The 18006-nt window shown below is 44.6% G+C and overlaps 1 protein-coding gene across 4 annotated transcripts in view; it reads left to right on the top strand.

The window, feature by feature from the left end:
- LOC124619808 (fibrosin-1-like protein) overlaps positions 1-18006 on the top strand; it is a 733239-nt gene that overhangs the window by 372833 nt on the left and 342400 nt on the right. The gene's annotated exons all lie outside the window — the stretch shown is intronic.

Raw genomic sequence — 18006 nt, 5'->3', positions numbered from 1 at the left:
AGGAGCTATATAGGGTAAAAACAATAGGGAAAGCAATACATACAGCTAATAATTGATGCCGAAGGGTGCATGTACTCCACTGAGATAAAGTTCGCCTAACACAGGAATTGGTGGCGGGCAGATCGAACAGTTCAGAAGACTGTCTCGAAAAAATCAAAAACAACATTTACACTGTTGCAGTATCTTGAGAGGTGAGCGTGGCGGCGTTAAAATCTATAGATTCGTAGGAAAAAATGCCACCACTGCATCCGTATTTCTGGGAAACTTCATTAAAACGTACACTGGGATGATTGAGCACAGATTTCTCTTCCTGAATAGGAATCCAGTCTCTGATCTGTGCATTTTGTTTCTAGGTGGAAAGTCAATGTTGTGGCATAAAATGATGTGCTTATCGCGCTGGCCCTAAATATCTTTATAATATTATGGGTAGAATTACATATCACCTACCTATCCTAAAACTTCTTGACAGATTTTCCTGAAAAGTGCGAAAACCACCTACAAAACTAAAGCCGGTTCGCCGTGAGGATGCGAATTGTATCTCAAACATATTTTCATGTCCCATGCATTGCGTTTTAAGTTAGTTGAGTAGGTTTTGCAGTTGCAGGAGTGCTCCGGACGAAATGTCGTTGGAATTTCTCAGTCAGGACCGTTTGAATCACATTTCGTCTCCCTGTTCCCATTCTTGTATATCTACGCTAGGTTCCACGTTTCTGAAGCACTAGCAAACAAGCTTTATCATTCTGTTTCTAAAATTTGATAATAGAATTAAGACAGTACTATTTTGGATGGCCAGATATGTTCGTCGATCCGTTAAATCATCCTGAAATTCCTGACTTAATGTCTGCAGATAATGACCGCATTAATAAGTTCGTTGTGATGCAACGGCACGGGGTCCCGGGTTCGATTCCCGGCGGGGTCAGGGATTTTCTCTGCCTCGTGATGACTGGGTGTTGTGTGATGTCCTTAGGTTAGTTAGGTTTAAGTAGTTCTAAGTTCTAGGGGACTGATGACCATAGATGTTAAGTCCCATAGTGCTCAGAGCCATTTGTGATGCAACGTTTCAACGAAGCTCCTTTGCATTTTCGTAGCCTTATGTCATGAGCGTCAGGTTTATCGGCGGGGATGGGAGGGCGGTTGTGTGTTGTCAGAATCAAAACTGCCAGTTTTTATATAAATGAGTTGGTCAGTTTTGAGACATTTCATACAAGAGGTAAATTTGAATGGTGAGACAAGAAACTATTTACCTGTCTCCCGAAGGACTGATGGATATTCACTCACTTCCAGAAGCGTACGATAATTCTGTAATGAACATAAACTGTGTACTTTAAATTCCTGGGGTGGGGTAAGTTAACCCTCGTGCTGCTCGCTCGCCTAGTAGGATGCCTATGCCGAAGTACGAAAATTTTTGAAACATTAAATCAGAACAGAGCTGTTCCTTTACTAATATTCGAGGAAGATTTCGTCAGCGAACTATGTCTAGAAAGTCTCTATTCTCCTATTGACATACCTTGTAATACGAATATTCATGCAAGCACAAAAGAACTAAGCAGAATAAGGAGGCAAGTTGAATTGAACAAGAACCCATTTCCTGTTGACTGCAGCAGACGGTACCATCGACCTCACAGAACGCTGCATTGTTTTGAAAGCTGGGGAAGACGTGTTTGTTGATCCTTACACGGCCGACAGACTTCCGTCCCCCTAGTAGGGCCACAAAGACAATCCTCCCCCTCCCTCGGGCCAGTATGGCTCGAGAGACATCAGGACCCCCCCCTGTTTAACCGCCGCCGGCCTGGGTAGTCATCGCGAAGATGTGCCAAGTTTCGTGGCAACAATGGAGGGAATATAATCCCTGCTGCTGCGTGGGGCGGGCTGACATACATTATGTAAAAGCCGTGATGGAATAACTGGTGCGCGGGACAAGTCGAGAATATAAACCGACGGGCTGTATTACGGAGCTCGGCCGCCGGTGGCCCGAATAAAATTATGGAAATCTGGAGGGCGGCAGCGTGGTGGCTTTCGTGATCGCGTGCGCGGCTATCTTCACGCTACGCCCTCGTACCTAGGAATAAGAAACAAAGCCCGTCTCCTTCCGGGAACTTAAAAAACACTTTGCTCCTTTAGAAAAGGCTACTTCTCTTCTGCGGCCCGCCTTTCTGCTTAGAAACTTATCTGGCTAACGAACCTGTAATCTAGACATCGTTATTCCATTATGTAGGGGCAATTATCTTCTAAATCACAGGTCCTTGTGTTCATAAAATCTAAAATGATTTCGCGTTTCTTCGTTGGGGCGCGTGTCGTGTGATAAAAAAGAAAACTACTCCAGCGCTTGTGGCTCAATATCAACGTAATTACGTACAAAGTACTCCCGTTCGCAGAAGGGTATAATGCCGTCCAAGTCAGGGAGGTAAAGGAAGTATAACAGTGTCTTCTCTGAGTATAGGCTATTTGTTAATAAAGTCACCCCGCGTTTTTTGCAGCAATTTGCCGAAGGGTTGCACTTCTGTCACGTTGAGCGATACTCTTCAGTTGTCGTTGGTCCCCTTCTTGCAGGATCTTTTTTCAGCCGTAGCAATGTCGGAGATTTGATGTTGTACCGGATTTCTGATATTCGCGGTACACTCGTGAAATGGTTCTATGGGAAAATCCCCACTTATGCAGGCTTCGCAAACCGCAGCGCCGTATGATGCCTGTTTATTAATCTCGGTATTTGAATACGCATGCCTACACCAGTTTCTTTGGCGCTCCGGTGTACCATCAAATGGTTCAGGACGTTCTCGTCAAAAACTCAAGACAAGACGAACGAGGCGTCTTCACTCCCAGCTGCAGTAATACCGCCGTCGACCAACTGATGCTTGGTGCTACCGTGTGAAGTCGGGGCAGAACGCCAGTTATAAATAAAAATTAGTAATGGAATTACTGTGTACTAACGTTGTACCTTTCGAAAAATTCATATCTATACCTTTTTCAGTTGTCATATAAAAAAATCCAATTACTACTCGCTAAGTATGTGAGTCAAATTGTAATGAAGACCGCCCTACAGTATGATTCCGCAATGATTTTACAAACTTTCAGGGATGATGGAGAAGGCTGTATGTATCAATGTGAGACAAGGAACCCGAGTCCGGAGACACTCAGTCCTAAGATAAATGAGAAAATTTTTGTGATACCTCTGACTGTACCGATGCTGTAGTTGCTGAGAAGAAACATGGGCTGTAAAATGGATACTTTAAGAGCTTCGAGCACTTGTGTTTCTCAGAAACGAAGATAATCATCTCTGTTACTAATCAGGTGCCCATATCCCTTAAGATTTTAGAACCCGTGTTTACTACGATTTTTTTCTGGTTCCGACAGAATACCACACCTTTCTGTTCAAATGTACTTATAGCAGACTGCAAATTTTACGCATGATCAGCTGAGGAAACCTTACTTCTACAAACAATTTTTGGCAGTAAAGATGTTCAAAGCAGGAAACATACTAAGTCTAGTAAATCCCGTTAAGAGAGTTCCAGACTTCAGCCATTTTGATGTGGCTTAATATAAATTTAAACAAAAATTTTTCATTTCGGGTGCGATTTATCTCCGTATATAATACGGCATCTTTTCTGTGATGACGTGAGGAATTGTAGTGTATTCCTTGGGTAGGATGTGCTAATGAGCATAGCATATTAATAAGTCAACCACGTAACGTTCTTGGCTCAACGGTCAAAGTATACAGTACACATGTTTACATGCTGCTTGTTTACTTACTTGTTAACTTTCACAGTTTAAATTTCTCGTGCCGACTTCAGCTTTCAAGGATACTCCATTCGCTTTTAGTGCACTTAAAAAACCTAGTGTTTGCTAAACATGACGTTAAAACTAAACCGAAAATCGTTGGCGGAAAAAAACTCGTTGCTTGTATGTGAGTGTAAAGAGATATGTTTTTTTCTGCGAACTTCAGCTTCGCTCGTTTGATTTCTCGCCCACTACACGCTCTTCGCTTCCTAATTTGATTTCCGTTCCCAGAGTTCGCGACAGAAATTGCGAGCAGCTAACCCATCTGAGCGCGCCTCTTTTACTTTCTTTTTTCCTTTATGCCGCGCGGCGTAATTCGCTTTGTATCGATTTCGGCTTGGCGACACGCCCCCGCTCTGCCGCTTTATCCCCGCCGCCAAGATTGCCGACTTCTTCTCCGATGCGTGCGCGCAGCCCACGACGGAGATGAGGCGTGAAATGCACAGGCGTCCGCCGAGTGGAACTCTGACGTGTTTATGGCTGCGCATTTGCGCAGGGGCGGATCTGTGGGGTCGGCCCCTGGTATTTGTTTCAACGGCTCGTTACTGCCGTTGTGGTGCAGAAATAACTGTGCAGCGGTAGCTGTCCAGAGTTTCTGCTGTGGTAGTTGGCCATTACCGCACGTGAAGTACATACTCTGCTTGACAGTTGCTAAGGAATGGAGAAATTGTTGCACATAAATAATCATGGGCAATGACGGGTGACACGGAACACAGAACACACGTAATAGAGGCGGAGTGGTATATTTATAACGGAAAATGGTACAAATCTCATCATATGGTAAAGCAGGATAACAGACATAAATAAGGATCACGTCTGATACAGGTCGGACTCCAAACATAAAGGCCAATTCGGACTCTCACTAACGAATATGTCCTGGCCGGGCACTAATGCGCACTTTGCACCTGTTATTGGTGCTGGATAAAAATGGTTCAAATGGATCTGAGCACTATAGGACTTAACACATGAGGTCATCAGTCCCCTAGAACTTAGAATTACTTAAACCTAACCTAAGGACATCACAGACTGAAGCGCCTAGAACCGAACGGCCACAACGGCCGGCCGCCTGTTATCTTACAAGGTACATACTGTCCTTGACGGAAATTTTTGATGCTAGGGGCGATTTACACGGATGAACGTGCCAATTACAGCAGTGACGTTCACATGAAATGTCTTAGCTCTTCAAAGATAGGTATCCCTCCTTCGTCTTCCTGTACTCGACTTCACTCCGACGTCAGTCGCGTACGAAGCGTATGAAGAACCATCGTATTAGCCTGCCCTCAAAGTGTCGATTTGCAGCAAACCCGTCTGTGAATGTTCATGCTTGTGTTCCTGGGATGTAGCTTGATGGAAATGAAATGACTGGACTGTCTATTTTCGTGTACTGTGTGTCGCATTTACGTGACGCGCAGTGTACCTTTTGGTCAACACAGTTAATGGAGGTTATGTGATACCACTGTGCCACAGAAGTCAAACGCGGGAGCCGCAGTTGCCCCTCACCCTCTATCTACTTACCTCTTTCTCCGCCACACCCAAATGAAAAGGCGCGGGAGCGACCATAATACTGGATTGGATCTCTCGGTGGGGCGTGGGCGAAGGAAACGCAGACAGCGAGCCCCCTTATAATTCCGCGGCCTGAAAGGCTCGCATGAATAAGCCATCAGGTCACAATACAAGCCAATTTCGTGTTGCTTTTAGGGACGTCACGGGGAGGATTCCCCGATGATGAATGACGGGTAAACGAGTCTTTGTTCCTCGCCCACCGGTCGGAGGTAGGGTGGACTGTGGCGGAGACATGCTACTAAAATTACATTTGCACGCCTGTCGCGACCGACTTGGACGGATTAGGGGCGGCGGAGCTCATCCTGAGTTATGGTCTTACTCATCAATCTACCAATACCCGCCGTGAGAATGGGTAGTACCAAGCAAACGAAACGCGGGGAGTGCAGCTACTGGAATTTTCTACCATTAGAACAGGATTAACCTGGACAGTCAGTGGGGAAAACACTTGTACAATGTGTTTCAAAAAGAAAGGCGTGTTTGCAAAATTCCATATTTATTGAAAAAAAAAAAAACATTCTACGAATATGGGATGAATCGCAAAATGTTCACGAAGTCTTGAAGTTCTAGCTATGCTATTACAAATGCTTTGTGCCCACCAGGAGCAGTACGAACAACATCTAGACGGTAGCTAACTTTGTCATAAACTTTACACAGTGTATATGCTTTTACGTCTGCCCCGATAGCTGAGTGGTCAGCGCGGCTGCATGTTACGCCAAGGGTCCCGGGTTCGAGTCCCGGCTGGGTCGGAGATCTTCTCCGCTCAGGAACTTGTCCTCATTATCATTTTATCATCACCAGTGGAAGGCAACGGGAAACCACTACTGGAATCACTTCCCTAGACACTCATGCAGTGGACCTCTCTGACGAGGCTTCCCCCATGACCAGAACACAATGTATGCTTTTACAGAAGTTCGGGGACTGTTATTCTGTTCTTCACCTCTACGCCGCGAGGTAAAAAGCCGATGAACACACTTTCATTCACATACCCCACAAGAAGAAACTGCACTGGGGTCATGTCTGGCAATCTTGGAAACCAAGAATGCAGGGCAATGTCTCGGGATCCCGCCTGCCCTATCCAGCGTTCAGTGACAAACTGATGTATGTTGTTGTGCCAGTATGCTGAAGCTCCATCTGATGGAAAATGAAGTCATCAGAGTCCTCCTGAAGTTGTGCAGAAAGCCAATTCTACAGTATTCGAAGGTAGTTCAACGTTCGGTAGGGCTCCTGAGACCCTGAGTCACTGCCCTGCATTCTTGGTCTCCAAGACCGCCTGACATGACCGCATGCGACTTCTTCTTGTGAAGATATATGAAGGAAAGTGTGTTGATCTCCCTTTTACCTCCTGACATAGAAGACGTGAAGAAAAGGCTTAACAGTCACCACAGCTTCCGTAAAAGCAGATACAGTGTATAAAGTTATGCCGAATTTAGCTATCGTTTAAATGTTGTTAGTGCTGCTGATGGTGGAGACACAGAGCATTTGTAAGAGCACAGCTACAACTTTAAGCTTTTATGAGTGTTTTACAGGTTATTTTGCTATCAAACAGTTATTCGGTTCACTGCGGCGTTTACAGAAACGCCCGCGACCTGTAAAGGGCTGCTATGGTTTGATGGTGCTTGGTGCACACAACATGCCTTGTGAATGTTGAGATAATCACATAGGGCAGACAATCCGCATCGTCTCCTATTGTTGTACTGAACGTAAAGTTCAGAAATTTGGAAAAGTGCGCCCCTCACGGACTTGATGTTCCCAAACAACGATGGAATGTTTGTTGTTGACAATGCGTCGTGTCACTGGGCCCGCAATTTTTCGCGATTGGTTTGTTGTTGTTGTCTTCAGTCCTGAGACTGGTTTTATGCAGCTCTCCATGCTACTCTATCCTGTGCAAGCTTCTTCATCTCCCAGTACCTACTGCAACCTACATCACTCCGAATCTGTTTAGTGTATTCATCTCTTGTCTCCCTCTACGATTTTTACCCTCCGCGCTGCCCTCCAATACTACATTGCTGATCCCTTGATGCCTCAGAATATGCCCTACCAAGCGATCCCTTCCTCTAGTCAAGTTGTGCCACAAATTTCTCTCCTCTCCAGTTCTATTCAATACCTCCTCATTAGTTATGTGATCTACCCATCTAATCTTGAGCATTCTTCTGTAGCACCAGATTTCGCAAGCTTCTATTCTCTTCTTGTCTAAACTATTTATCGTCCATGTTTCACTTCCATACCTGGCTACACTCCACACAAATACTTCCAGAAACGACTTCCTGACACTTAAATCTATACTCGATGTTAACAAATTTCTCTACTTCAGAAACGCTTTCCTTGCCATTGCCAGTCTACATTTTATATCCTCTTTACTTCGACATCATCAATTATTTCGCTCCCCAAATAGCAAAACTCATTTACTACTTTAAGCGTCTCATTTCCTAATCTAATACCCTCAGCATCACCCGATTTAATTCGACTACATTCCATTACCCTCATTTTCATTTTGTTGATGTTCATCTTATCACCTCCTTTCAAAGACAATGTCCATTCCGTTCAGCTGCTCTTCCAGGTCCTTTGCTGTCTCTGACAGAATTACAATGTCATCGTCAAACCTTAAAGTTTTTATTTCTTCTCCATGGATTTTAATTACTACTGTCTGCCCCCCGGTAGCTGAGTGGTCAGCGCGACAGAATGTCAATCCTAAGGGCCCGGGATCGATTCCCGGCTGGGTCGGAGATATTCTCCGCTCAGCGACTGGGTGTTGTGTTGCCCTAATCATCATTATTTCATTACAATCGACGCGCAATTCGCCGAAGTGGCGTCAAATCGAAAGACTTGCACCCGACGAACGGTCTACCCGACGGTAGACCCCAGATACACGACATTAATTCCTACTCCGATTTTTTTTGTTTCCTTTAGAGCTTGATCAATATACAGATCGAATAACATTGGGAATAGGGCAATACTCGTAATAGCTATAATTATTAGTCAGCAAATGAAATAGATACTGATGTAACGATGTTCAGTGTACTGTCCTCGACCACAAATAGAAATATTTGCACCTACATCTCTTAACAGGCTGTATTGCTGCCTCGTAGGTGTATCTCGCGAAAAGACCACGAAAGTAAGATTACTTACATTAGAGCTGATACTTCCTTCCCGCGGGCCATTCACGACTGGAACAGGAAACTAGGGAAAAAATACCCTCCGCCACACGCCATAAGATGGCAGGTGCAGTATTGACGTAGATTTTGGGATCTTCTAGAAAATACACGGAGGTCGCCGCGAAAAACTCAGAAGCCACAGTAAATTGATGCTGTTGCGATTTCCACGAGCGCCGGTGTTTTCGCTCCATAGTTCAGTGATCTTCGCCAAGGTCCGCAGTCGGCTGCGGGCTTTGCACGGCGTCAATCACGAGCGGCGGTGCAGGAGCCGGCGCGCCGGCCATGTATAATGCAGCAGGCGGCGAATCTCGGCGAGCGGCCGTATAAAACCCGCCTCCATTCGCCCGCGCCCTCTCTGTGTATTTCCCGTACACTTTTTTGCGCCGCCGTCGGCATACATCACGGCGGCGCGACTACAGCTGCCGCGGAGCTCGTCCCATCGGCGCAAATAAAACCGACGACACGCGAAAAATATATCCGTATGTGTAAAAAAGACTCGCGGGAGAGGCAAAGTGGCCACCGCACCGAGGCCCGAATGCGGCTCCTATAAACCACGCGGGCAGGGCGAGCGCGAGGGTAAAAACGAGTGCACGGCACATCGCGTAGTTATAATGTGGCCGGCGATTTGTGGGGCGCGAGGCGTCAGTCACCGCGCCGGTGGGACAGGTAATCGTTACAGATTGAGCTAGCCGCACCTGCCGCGATGCAGACGTGGTGCGCGTCAGATGCACGAATGAAAAAGGTCTCCTGCAGGCAGTCGCGCCGCGGCACAAAGAGTAATTTGATGCGCTACTGGTCGCTGTCGCTGTGACGTAATCGACGAGATAATCGCCGTGGCTTCGCATTTCGTATGCATTAAACGGTTATCAGGAGCTGCCGTTCCACAATCTTATTGTGATGGTAAATTACGAAAAGGTAGCGGCGCCGTAACACTCTACGTCCAGTTTTATACCATCTCTGCAACGGCTCTTCGGAATATCCACTTGATAGTGTAGACCAGCGGTTCTCATGCGGTCCCACCTCCCCCCACCCCCCACCCCCCCCTCTCTCTCTCTCTCTCTCTCTCTCACACACACACACACACACACACACACACACACACACACACACGCACCGGGGCGCTCCTCCCACACCCAGCTCTAAATCGAGGGGGTGAGCCTATTGAAAAGAATAAAAATATTAATTCAAAAATTGATTAATTTACTGAAAGAAAAAAGAAACAAAATACATTGACGTGGTAAAGAAATTGAAGCTCACATTAACACTGATGTAATAGACTTACGGACAGGATTTTATCAGTATTTCACAGCACATTCATCAGTTACCTTTAAAGTACCAAATCAGAAACGAGTTTAGTAATTACTAGTGATTCCCTTGGGCCTGGTTCGCAGAGCAAAGTTTTTCGAACGCTGCGAGCATGGTACGTTCCCTTTGTGTCTCGCACTCCCCCGAGGTCTCTCTCTCTCTCTCTCTCTCTCTCTCTCTCTCTCTCTCTCTCTCTCTGTGTGTGTGTGTGTGTGTGTGTGTGTGTGTGTGTGTGTGTTTGCGCGCGCGCGCGCGCGCGCGCACAAATAGCCGTAGCCTCCGTCCACGCCCTCCATGCTAGATACGCGCTGTTGAGGCCGAACCTAAATGTGCATCTGCACTTAAGTACGAACTTGATCGAAAATCCACGAACTATGACGAAACTAGTAAGAGATACGGACTGCGCGCCAAAGTCGGCAGTCGGCGTTAAGAGCTCTTCCTGTCTTGTTCCTGGCAGCCATGCTCTCGGTTACGAGTAGTTTGTGACATGAGTGTATCATTGTTGATCTAATAGGAATAAAAGTGATATTACGGCATTCTGAATGTTAATTTTGAGTAAGTAGATACCCCAAAGTCGATCGACAGCAATTTCAGATAATTAGCTTCCCCCGACAGAGACATCCAATGCGCCAATGAAGAATCTGCACGGAACGACATTTACGAGAGCTGCACCGCGCACAGGTAGGAGGAAATCCGACGACACGACCCACCAATACGGATCAAGGAAGGTCCGACTTAGACTCGCAAATTCCGGGTGGAAATGCTGACCAGTCAGACTCGAGGCTAAGCTGAGTAATAACAGTATCAGTTTAGAAGCGAGGGGATCCTGCAAGGCGTATCAGTTACGTCAATGCTTGGTGTTCTTTCGGACATGTCTGAAAGACAACACATTCACATACTAGTGGAATGTGTTGCAATACTTTCCGCCGCACTGCATTGCTTCTGGTGGACTATGGCCTGATCGATCGATCATGTCGCATGACGGTGACTAGGTAAGCCAGATTTGGCGCCTCGCGGCAGCCAGAAAATCCGCAGTCCTCCTTTGAAGTGCCAGTGGCGGACGGGCGCAGTTATTGGTTTCGCAGCGGCCGCTGCCGCGCGGCCCATATTCAGCGGCTGCAGCGCGAAATGAGCCTGTGGAGTGTCGGTCCGCCGTGGAGAGCTACTCGACGCAAAGAGCGCTGAAAATTGCTGAACTCTGCCGGCTGCGGCGGCGGCGACACCCGCGCGGCTCGCGAGGGCCCTCTACTGGCGAGAAGGGCGCGCCACTCACCACTGTGCTCGAAACTAAAATCTTGTGGGTTGGTACGCCGCACGCCGTATTGCTTCCACACGGTCGACGTTTCGGCCCCTCTTCTGTGATCTTCTGGTTTTTAGTCAGCCGTGGACACCGCAAGATCCTGAAGACGATCCCAGCAGAGGAGTCGAAACGTCGATCGCTTAGAAGCACTACGACGCAGCCCAACAACCCACAAGATTTTACCTTAAGTATCAACTGCGACAAAGGCCTGCAGACTTTAAACGGTAGTTTCCCACTGAGCAAGATCCTGGTGCAAGCTCGATCTTCTACCATACGTACGGAATCTGCAACATTCCGTTCTGTTCCTGCGAAACCTCATTCACGCGCAATACCAGCTGTAAATTCCCATTTGGTTCTCTTCAATTGTTCAGATGTGTGTGAATTCGTAAGGGGCCAACCTGCTGAGGTCATCGATTCCTAAACTTACACACTACTTACTCTAACTTACGCAAAACACACACACACACACACACATACACACACACACACACACACACACACGAAATGGTTCAAATGGCTCTGAACACTCTGGGACTTAACTTCTGAGGTCATCAGTCACTTACAACTACTTAAACCTAACTAACCTGAGGACATCAGACACATCCATGCCCGAGGCAGGATTCGAACCAGCGGCCGTAGCGGTCGCGCGGTTCCAGACTGTAGAGCCTACAACCACTCGGCCACCCCGGCCGGCCACACACACACACACACACACACACACACACACACACACACACACACACCCGTGCCCGAGGGAGGACTCGAACTCCGGCGGGGGGAAAGAGCCGCGTGGATCGTGACATGACGCCTAAGGCTTGGATCTTTTAAGCAACGATACAGTCTTCACCGCTCCCTCCCGACAGTAACACACATCACGCGTACACTTACTTCATATGTACTACGAAAAGGTAACGCAGGACGGAAATAAAGAGAAATTCTCGCCCGATACTTTAGTGATGTATTCCTTTCGTTAAGAACCCTCTCGAGACCGTAACTGAAGAATGCTGGGTGTGCAGGAACGGTATCACTGAGTTATCGAGAAATAAATAACTGCAATATTTTCATATGTTCGTATGGATTTTGTCCTACATCATCTGAAAAAAAAAAGGATAAGAAGTATTGTCCCAGGTAGACAATGTAATGGAACTCCTAGCCGCGCGGGGTAGCCGTGAGGTCTAGGGCGTCTTGTCACGGTTCGCGCGGCTCCCCCCCCCCCCCCCCCCCCCCCCCCCCCCCGTCGGAGGTTCGAGTCCTCCCTCGGGCATGGGTGTGTGTGTTCTCCTTAGCGAAAGTTAGTTTAAGTTAGATTAAGCAGTGTGTAAGCCTAGGGAATTGACCTCAGCAGTTTGGTCCCATAGTCCTTACCACAAATTTCCAATTTAATGGAACTGCTAACTTTTCTCCAAAAGCCTAAAATTACAGGATGTTCAATATACTTCGCGTCGTAGATGACCGTCATTATAGTCTGATCGAAAGCTGAGGACTGGACCTGTACACACCTTCCACCCGCGATTCTTCAAGGAATCTAGCTCCGGTGCATAAAACAGCTTCAGACGTCTGATTACTTTACAAATAAGCCATTTTGTTGAATAATTGACGTGAAACATGAAAAACATTCATGGTTGAAGCAACGAAGACATGGTTATATCGGTTTTGTCAGTTTCGCATTATTCACTAGGTGAGTACGGTCGGGGTACTTTCCTGATTTGAATCAGGAAAAAGACTAGTTTTTCACGGATGATGATTTATCACCTGAGCTGTGTGACGTACAATGATCAAATTTTGCTGGCACATACAGGGGTACATGTGCATTAAGTCTGCAAAGCTGTTGCGAATGGAGTCAGTAGTAAAAAAGTAATGCATCAATAAAATCGTCATGCCTGATGCTGAAGCGTTTCTGATTGAACAGCGGAAATGTAGTACGCGGCAAACTTTTTTTTCCTCCACCATTTTGTGGAGACTGTCAGTGAGTATCATTTCCATAAATGTTCTCAAATCCTGGCCGAATAAAGTCGTTTTCCGCGGTGCCTCAAGACAGATACATAGTTTCCTACTTCATTTTGTTCTGGTCCTCCTCGGTGGCCGCGCAGTTAGCAATGTCATACGAGCATTTCATTTATCGCGGCATACTGTTAACGGAAGGGGCGTGGGTTCGATTCTTGGCCGAGTAGAAGAGTTTCTGCTCTCGGGGACTGGGAGTTGCGTCGTAACTGACAGACGCTGTTATATTGTCTTTTAATGACTGAGATGGCTGAATGGGCACGAACTGACTGCCACTGAGTTGAAACAAAAAAATTATAATTTGACTTATGGTGTTACATTTTTAAAGTAAGGTTATACCTCTTAATCATCAAATTACCACAGTATTTAAAATTCTCATATTCCGTCAGTAATTATATTAAGTATTAAACAATATTTTTGCCCTTAAAAATGTAAAGACCACACATGGATTACACCTAAGCCCTTTTTCCGACCTGCAAGGCAGCGGCTCCAACCATTAGGCTACAAAGGAAGTCCTATTTTGTTTTTATTTTATTTCTAGTTCATTTGGGATTAGTTAATGGGTCGCAGCCCTCTCCACAAGCACTAATTATTGCGCTTCGACAATCTGTCTAGCTGTAAATGACACCACCACTGGTCACACACTGAAACACCCCAACACCTCCCATGTCGTTACTTATCGGAAGATCACCTCAAAATTCCAAGCGAGACCTAATAATAGCGAAACCGTATATTCGATCTTCCCCATTGCTTTTTCCATCGCCAAATATCCAAATACTAACAGGACAGTTTGCGTGTTAACTACACCCACTTAAAGCTTCTGTAAATAATTTCAACCATCAAGGCAAGGACTGAAAATCTTATTTTATTTTTTTTTTTCGTCTCGCTATCGAGATTTACGTTTTCTGTGGAAATTTTTCTAAACAGCCTCAGTAAAATGTCTGCATAGTTCCTCTGACAAGGAGACGGTAGCATTTTCCAGGAAGACAGAGATTTGAATAGAGCCAGTAAATAACTGTGGACATAAGTTACCAGCGACATTTGTGGTAGGGGGCTGGCAACGCATCGAACCGCTAAGTAGACTGATGACTCGGGGAAAAGAACAAGACCAACGTTTGTTCATTCTCTTGCGATTGTCCGAAACCATTTTGTGCAAAATCTTCAGTGATAGAGCTCAAGACAAATTAACCCCAGAACGCAAATTTCCGATACATCTTCACCTCCCACATCATCCATAAATGAAAGCATAGTCGTGCAAACATACTATTGTTCTGTGAAATATTGTGTAATCGACATTCGTCATTCATACTTCGTCCTCCGCTCACAGTAACATGTCAAAAATGCTAGCAACTTTCAAAGCAGTATTTATTGCTACATTAGAAATAATTGATGTGCGTTATTTATTCGGTTTACTAACCATGAAAGCCGGCCGAAGTGGCCGTGCGGTTAAAGGCGCTGCAGTCTGGAACCGCAAGACCGCTACGGTCGCAGGTTCGAATCCTGCCTCGGGCATGGATGTTTGTGATGTCCTTAGGTTAGTTAGGTTTAACTAGTTCTAAGTTCTAGGGGACTAATGACCTCAGCAGTTGAGTCCCATAGTGCTCAGAGCCATTTTGAACTAACCATGAAGCACGCGGAACTACTCTGATTTTTGTTTCTAACAACCTATCTCTTTTTAAAACTAATAGTGAATGTCATGATCATAATACTAGGTCTAAAAATGATCTACACAGGGATCTGAAACATTTAAGTCTTGTTCAGAAAGGTGTTCATTATTCAGCCACAAAAATTTTCAACTCCCTTCCATCAGGTATTAAAGATCACATTAATGTCTTACCTACTTTTAAATGTAAATTGAGAGAATACCTAATGGTAAATTCCTTCTATTCTCTTGATGAGTATCTACAGATAAAGCAATGATTTTTTATACTGATAAAAATTTGTTTGCTATAGATCACATTAACTGTTTAATTTGGAAAATGTACTATATTTCCTTTTTAGGTATTGTTTTATATTACTTGAGCTATACCTTTGATTTGATTTTAACCTACAAACTTATTCATAATCTTATGGTACATTTTTGTCATTTTATATATGTGTATTATTTGTTTAATTTGGAAAATGTACTATATTTCCTTTTTAGGTATTGTTTTATATTACTTGAGCTATACCTCTGATTTGATTTTAACCTACAAACTTATTCATAATCTTATGGTACATTTTTGTCATTTTATATATGTGTATCATATCTGTTGTATGTAATCATGACTCATTCCACATCCTTGTGATTTATCACAATACGGATTAATTGAATACGAAATAAATAAATAAAATAAAAAATAAGCGCGTTTAGACTTATGGAACGCCGACCATTATTCTGAATCATATTGAATATTAATCTGTGCTTATTCGGCACGCGTGTGTTTTAGATGTCAAAACGAAGTTTTTTGATTATATACCAATTCTATTTTTTGAGTCGTGCCGTATTTCCATTAAACATTAATCTGAAAAAGTTTACCATGCAACAAAATTCTCATTTGACAGTCGTGAAATGCACGTCGGAGTGTTGTAGAGGCGCCGTATTTCATTACTTGTTTGTTTTAACTTAATGTCATCTGCGATAATTTAAACTACTTTCCTCTAGTTCCGTAGGTACCGTGTTTCATAAACGTGTTGTGCGGAGCGCGGAAAGGGGAGAGACTGCTGCGAGCGCACGTGTTGGCTCGTGTGGAAACAAACGCTACCTCACCGCGGTGCGTGTCAGTGCCGCCAGATGGTAGCAGCCGTCGCAAACACACTGCTGTGGCGTGCTACCGACAGATGGCAGGAAAGCCGCTCGCAGTCAGTCGCCCGGCAGAGCAAGTTGGGATAACTTCGTACTTGTTATGACTGCCAGCTTACCGTGAAGCTAACCGCAAATATATTTATGTTAATTGTTTACGTTTGCTCCGCTGTTTTTCTTCTGTCAGCGTGTCAGTTGTCGTGTGGTTTGTTGGTCTCCAGCATACAGCACCTTAGTAAACCTGTTTCATCCGGCAGTCGAGTTTGCCTAATATTGTCTTTCATTTTAATCAGGCACTTGTGTATTCTAATAATTTCACCGCAAAAAAACTTCAGAAGATTGTACTTACGTTACATTAATATTACCTGCACACGGATGAATCTTGGAACAAGGTGAACGTTGTTTCAGAACAGCGTCTCCAATGCCTTTAAATATTGTTAACGCACTAATTCCGCTTATTCACGCATGTGTTTGTTTATTTCACTGTATCGTCACAGTAAAGTTCGTCATTTTATTTCATGGCGCAGTATATAAAATTTTTTTTTGCAGTATTTGTGCTCACTTTGTTTCGCAGTCTCGTCGTGGATTTGGCATTATGTTATTTCTTTTTGGGATATACTACCAGTTTCTATAAATGGTGGCACGAAATTAGTAACGGTACGCCAACAGTCGACGAATTGCGAATTTTGTTGTTTGTTGTTTTTATAACTGTTTTTATATCATGTGTGTACGGCGGAAAAGACAAACTGTCGCGTTATTTACCAGTCAGAAACCATATTTAGGTTGACTGACAGGTGATTACATAGTTACAGCCTAATAAAGTTTCTAGCACGTTTTGGTGGCTTATATTAAAATGTTTACCACAGAGCTGTGGAGCTTATATTTGCTTACATGTTATTTACAGAGGCATTTATTTCTGTATATCACCGTTTTACTTGTATGTTTAAGGATAATACTGAAGAAATTCACTGAGTCACTTTCCAGGTTTTCATTCAATATTTTGTCTACAGATTTTTTAGTGTCTATCCTGCTCTTCCAATAGATCTTTTTTAAATTTTACCCATGTTGGATCTAATGAACTTCGCGGACGTGAGTGATAGTTGGCGTACGAAATACTTTTTAAGTGTTTTATTTTAGTGCCGTAACTGGTTTCGGCTGCCATGCCCATCTTCAGATCGGTAATATTTTTCGTTACGTCGATAATTTGATTAACAGCATGTCGTTTGCTCCACTCAGCAACAATATTTGAGTATTTAGTGCCACTTTATTAGTTGTTTCATTAATAAAAAATGCGTTAAAGTGCTATATATATCAAATCAGTTACGACATTATTATAAAACATTTAAAGAGTATTTGTGGTTAGTTGCGTCGTTCAGCAACTAAAGATCCTTTTTTTAACTTTAGTTACTCGGTGCTTTTCGTTTCCAAATGCCTGTCCTTCATTGTGTGTGTGGATATTGCTGATTTACGTCTGTTTTATGTGCGCAGGTCTTATGATCTGTAGTTTTGTCTTAGGTAGAAACCTGATCATCTGGGAAGGCAGATTATATACATACCTGTAGAAGAAAAAATATCGCTTGCAAGTAAACACACTCACGAATTCCGGCTGGCCAATTGCTGCCAACGATGCAGTACGGGGATTTGTCTGTGATCGCGGGACATGCGTTCAGCATGTCACCAGCCCTTCAGCCGTTACTGTCAGTAGACATTCTTCGTTGAATCAGCTGCTCATTTGGCTGAGGGGGCTCCGTATCAGACATCCGTGAAGCGGTTGTAAGGAAGAAAAATTAGTTTAACGCCGCTTCGGCGTCGAGGTCGTCACCGGTGATGAGCGGTTTGGTAGATGCTGGCAGCTTAAGGTGGCCACCCGCCTAACTGCGTGTTTAGCAGAACAAGCATGCAAAAATTTCTGGCGCCTCCACACGGCTGTAGCGTGCTCGTACAAGCATCATTTTATTTACCCGAAAATGTTGAGCTCAGGAGACGATGCGCTGGCTTCGGAAGACATTTTGCTTGTGTTGAGAAAAAGAGGATACGTGGAGCCAAGGGTGGCTCAAGGAACGAAGATGTTATTCCCGTATGAACTACTCTCGGTAGACAGGATGCCGTAACGATCTCACAGTATTACT

The sequence above is a fragment of the Schistocerca americana genome, chromosome 1, assembly GCF_021461395.2.
Source record: "Schistocerca americana isolate TAMUIC-IGC-003095 chromosome 1, iqSchAmer2.1, whole genome shotgun sequence".
Classification (NCBI taxonomy): domain Eukaryota; kingdom Metazoa; phylum Arthropoda; class Insecta; order Orthoptera; family Acrididae; genus Schistocerca; species Schistocerca americana.
This window is presented reverse-complemented; position numbering and strand designations above follow the sequence as displayed.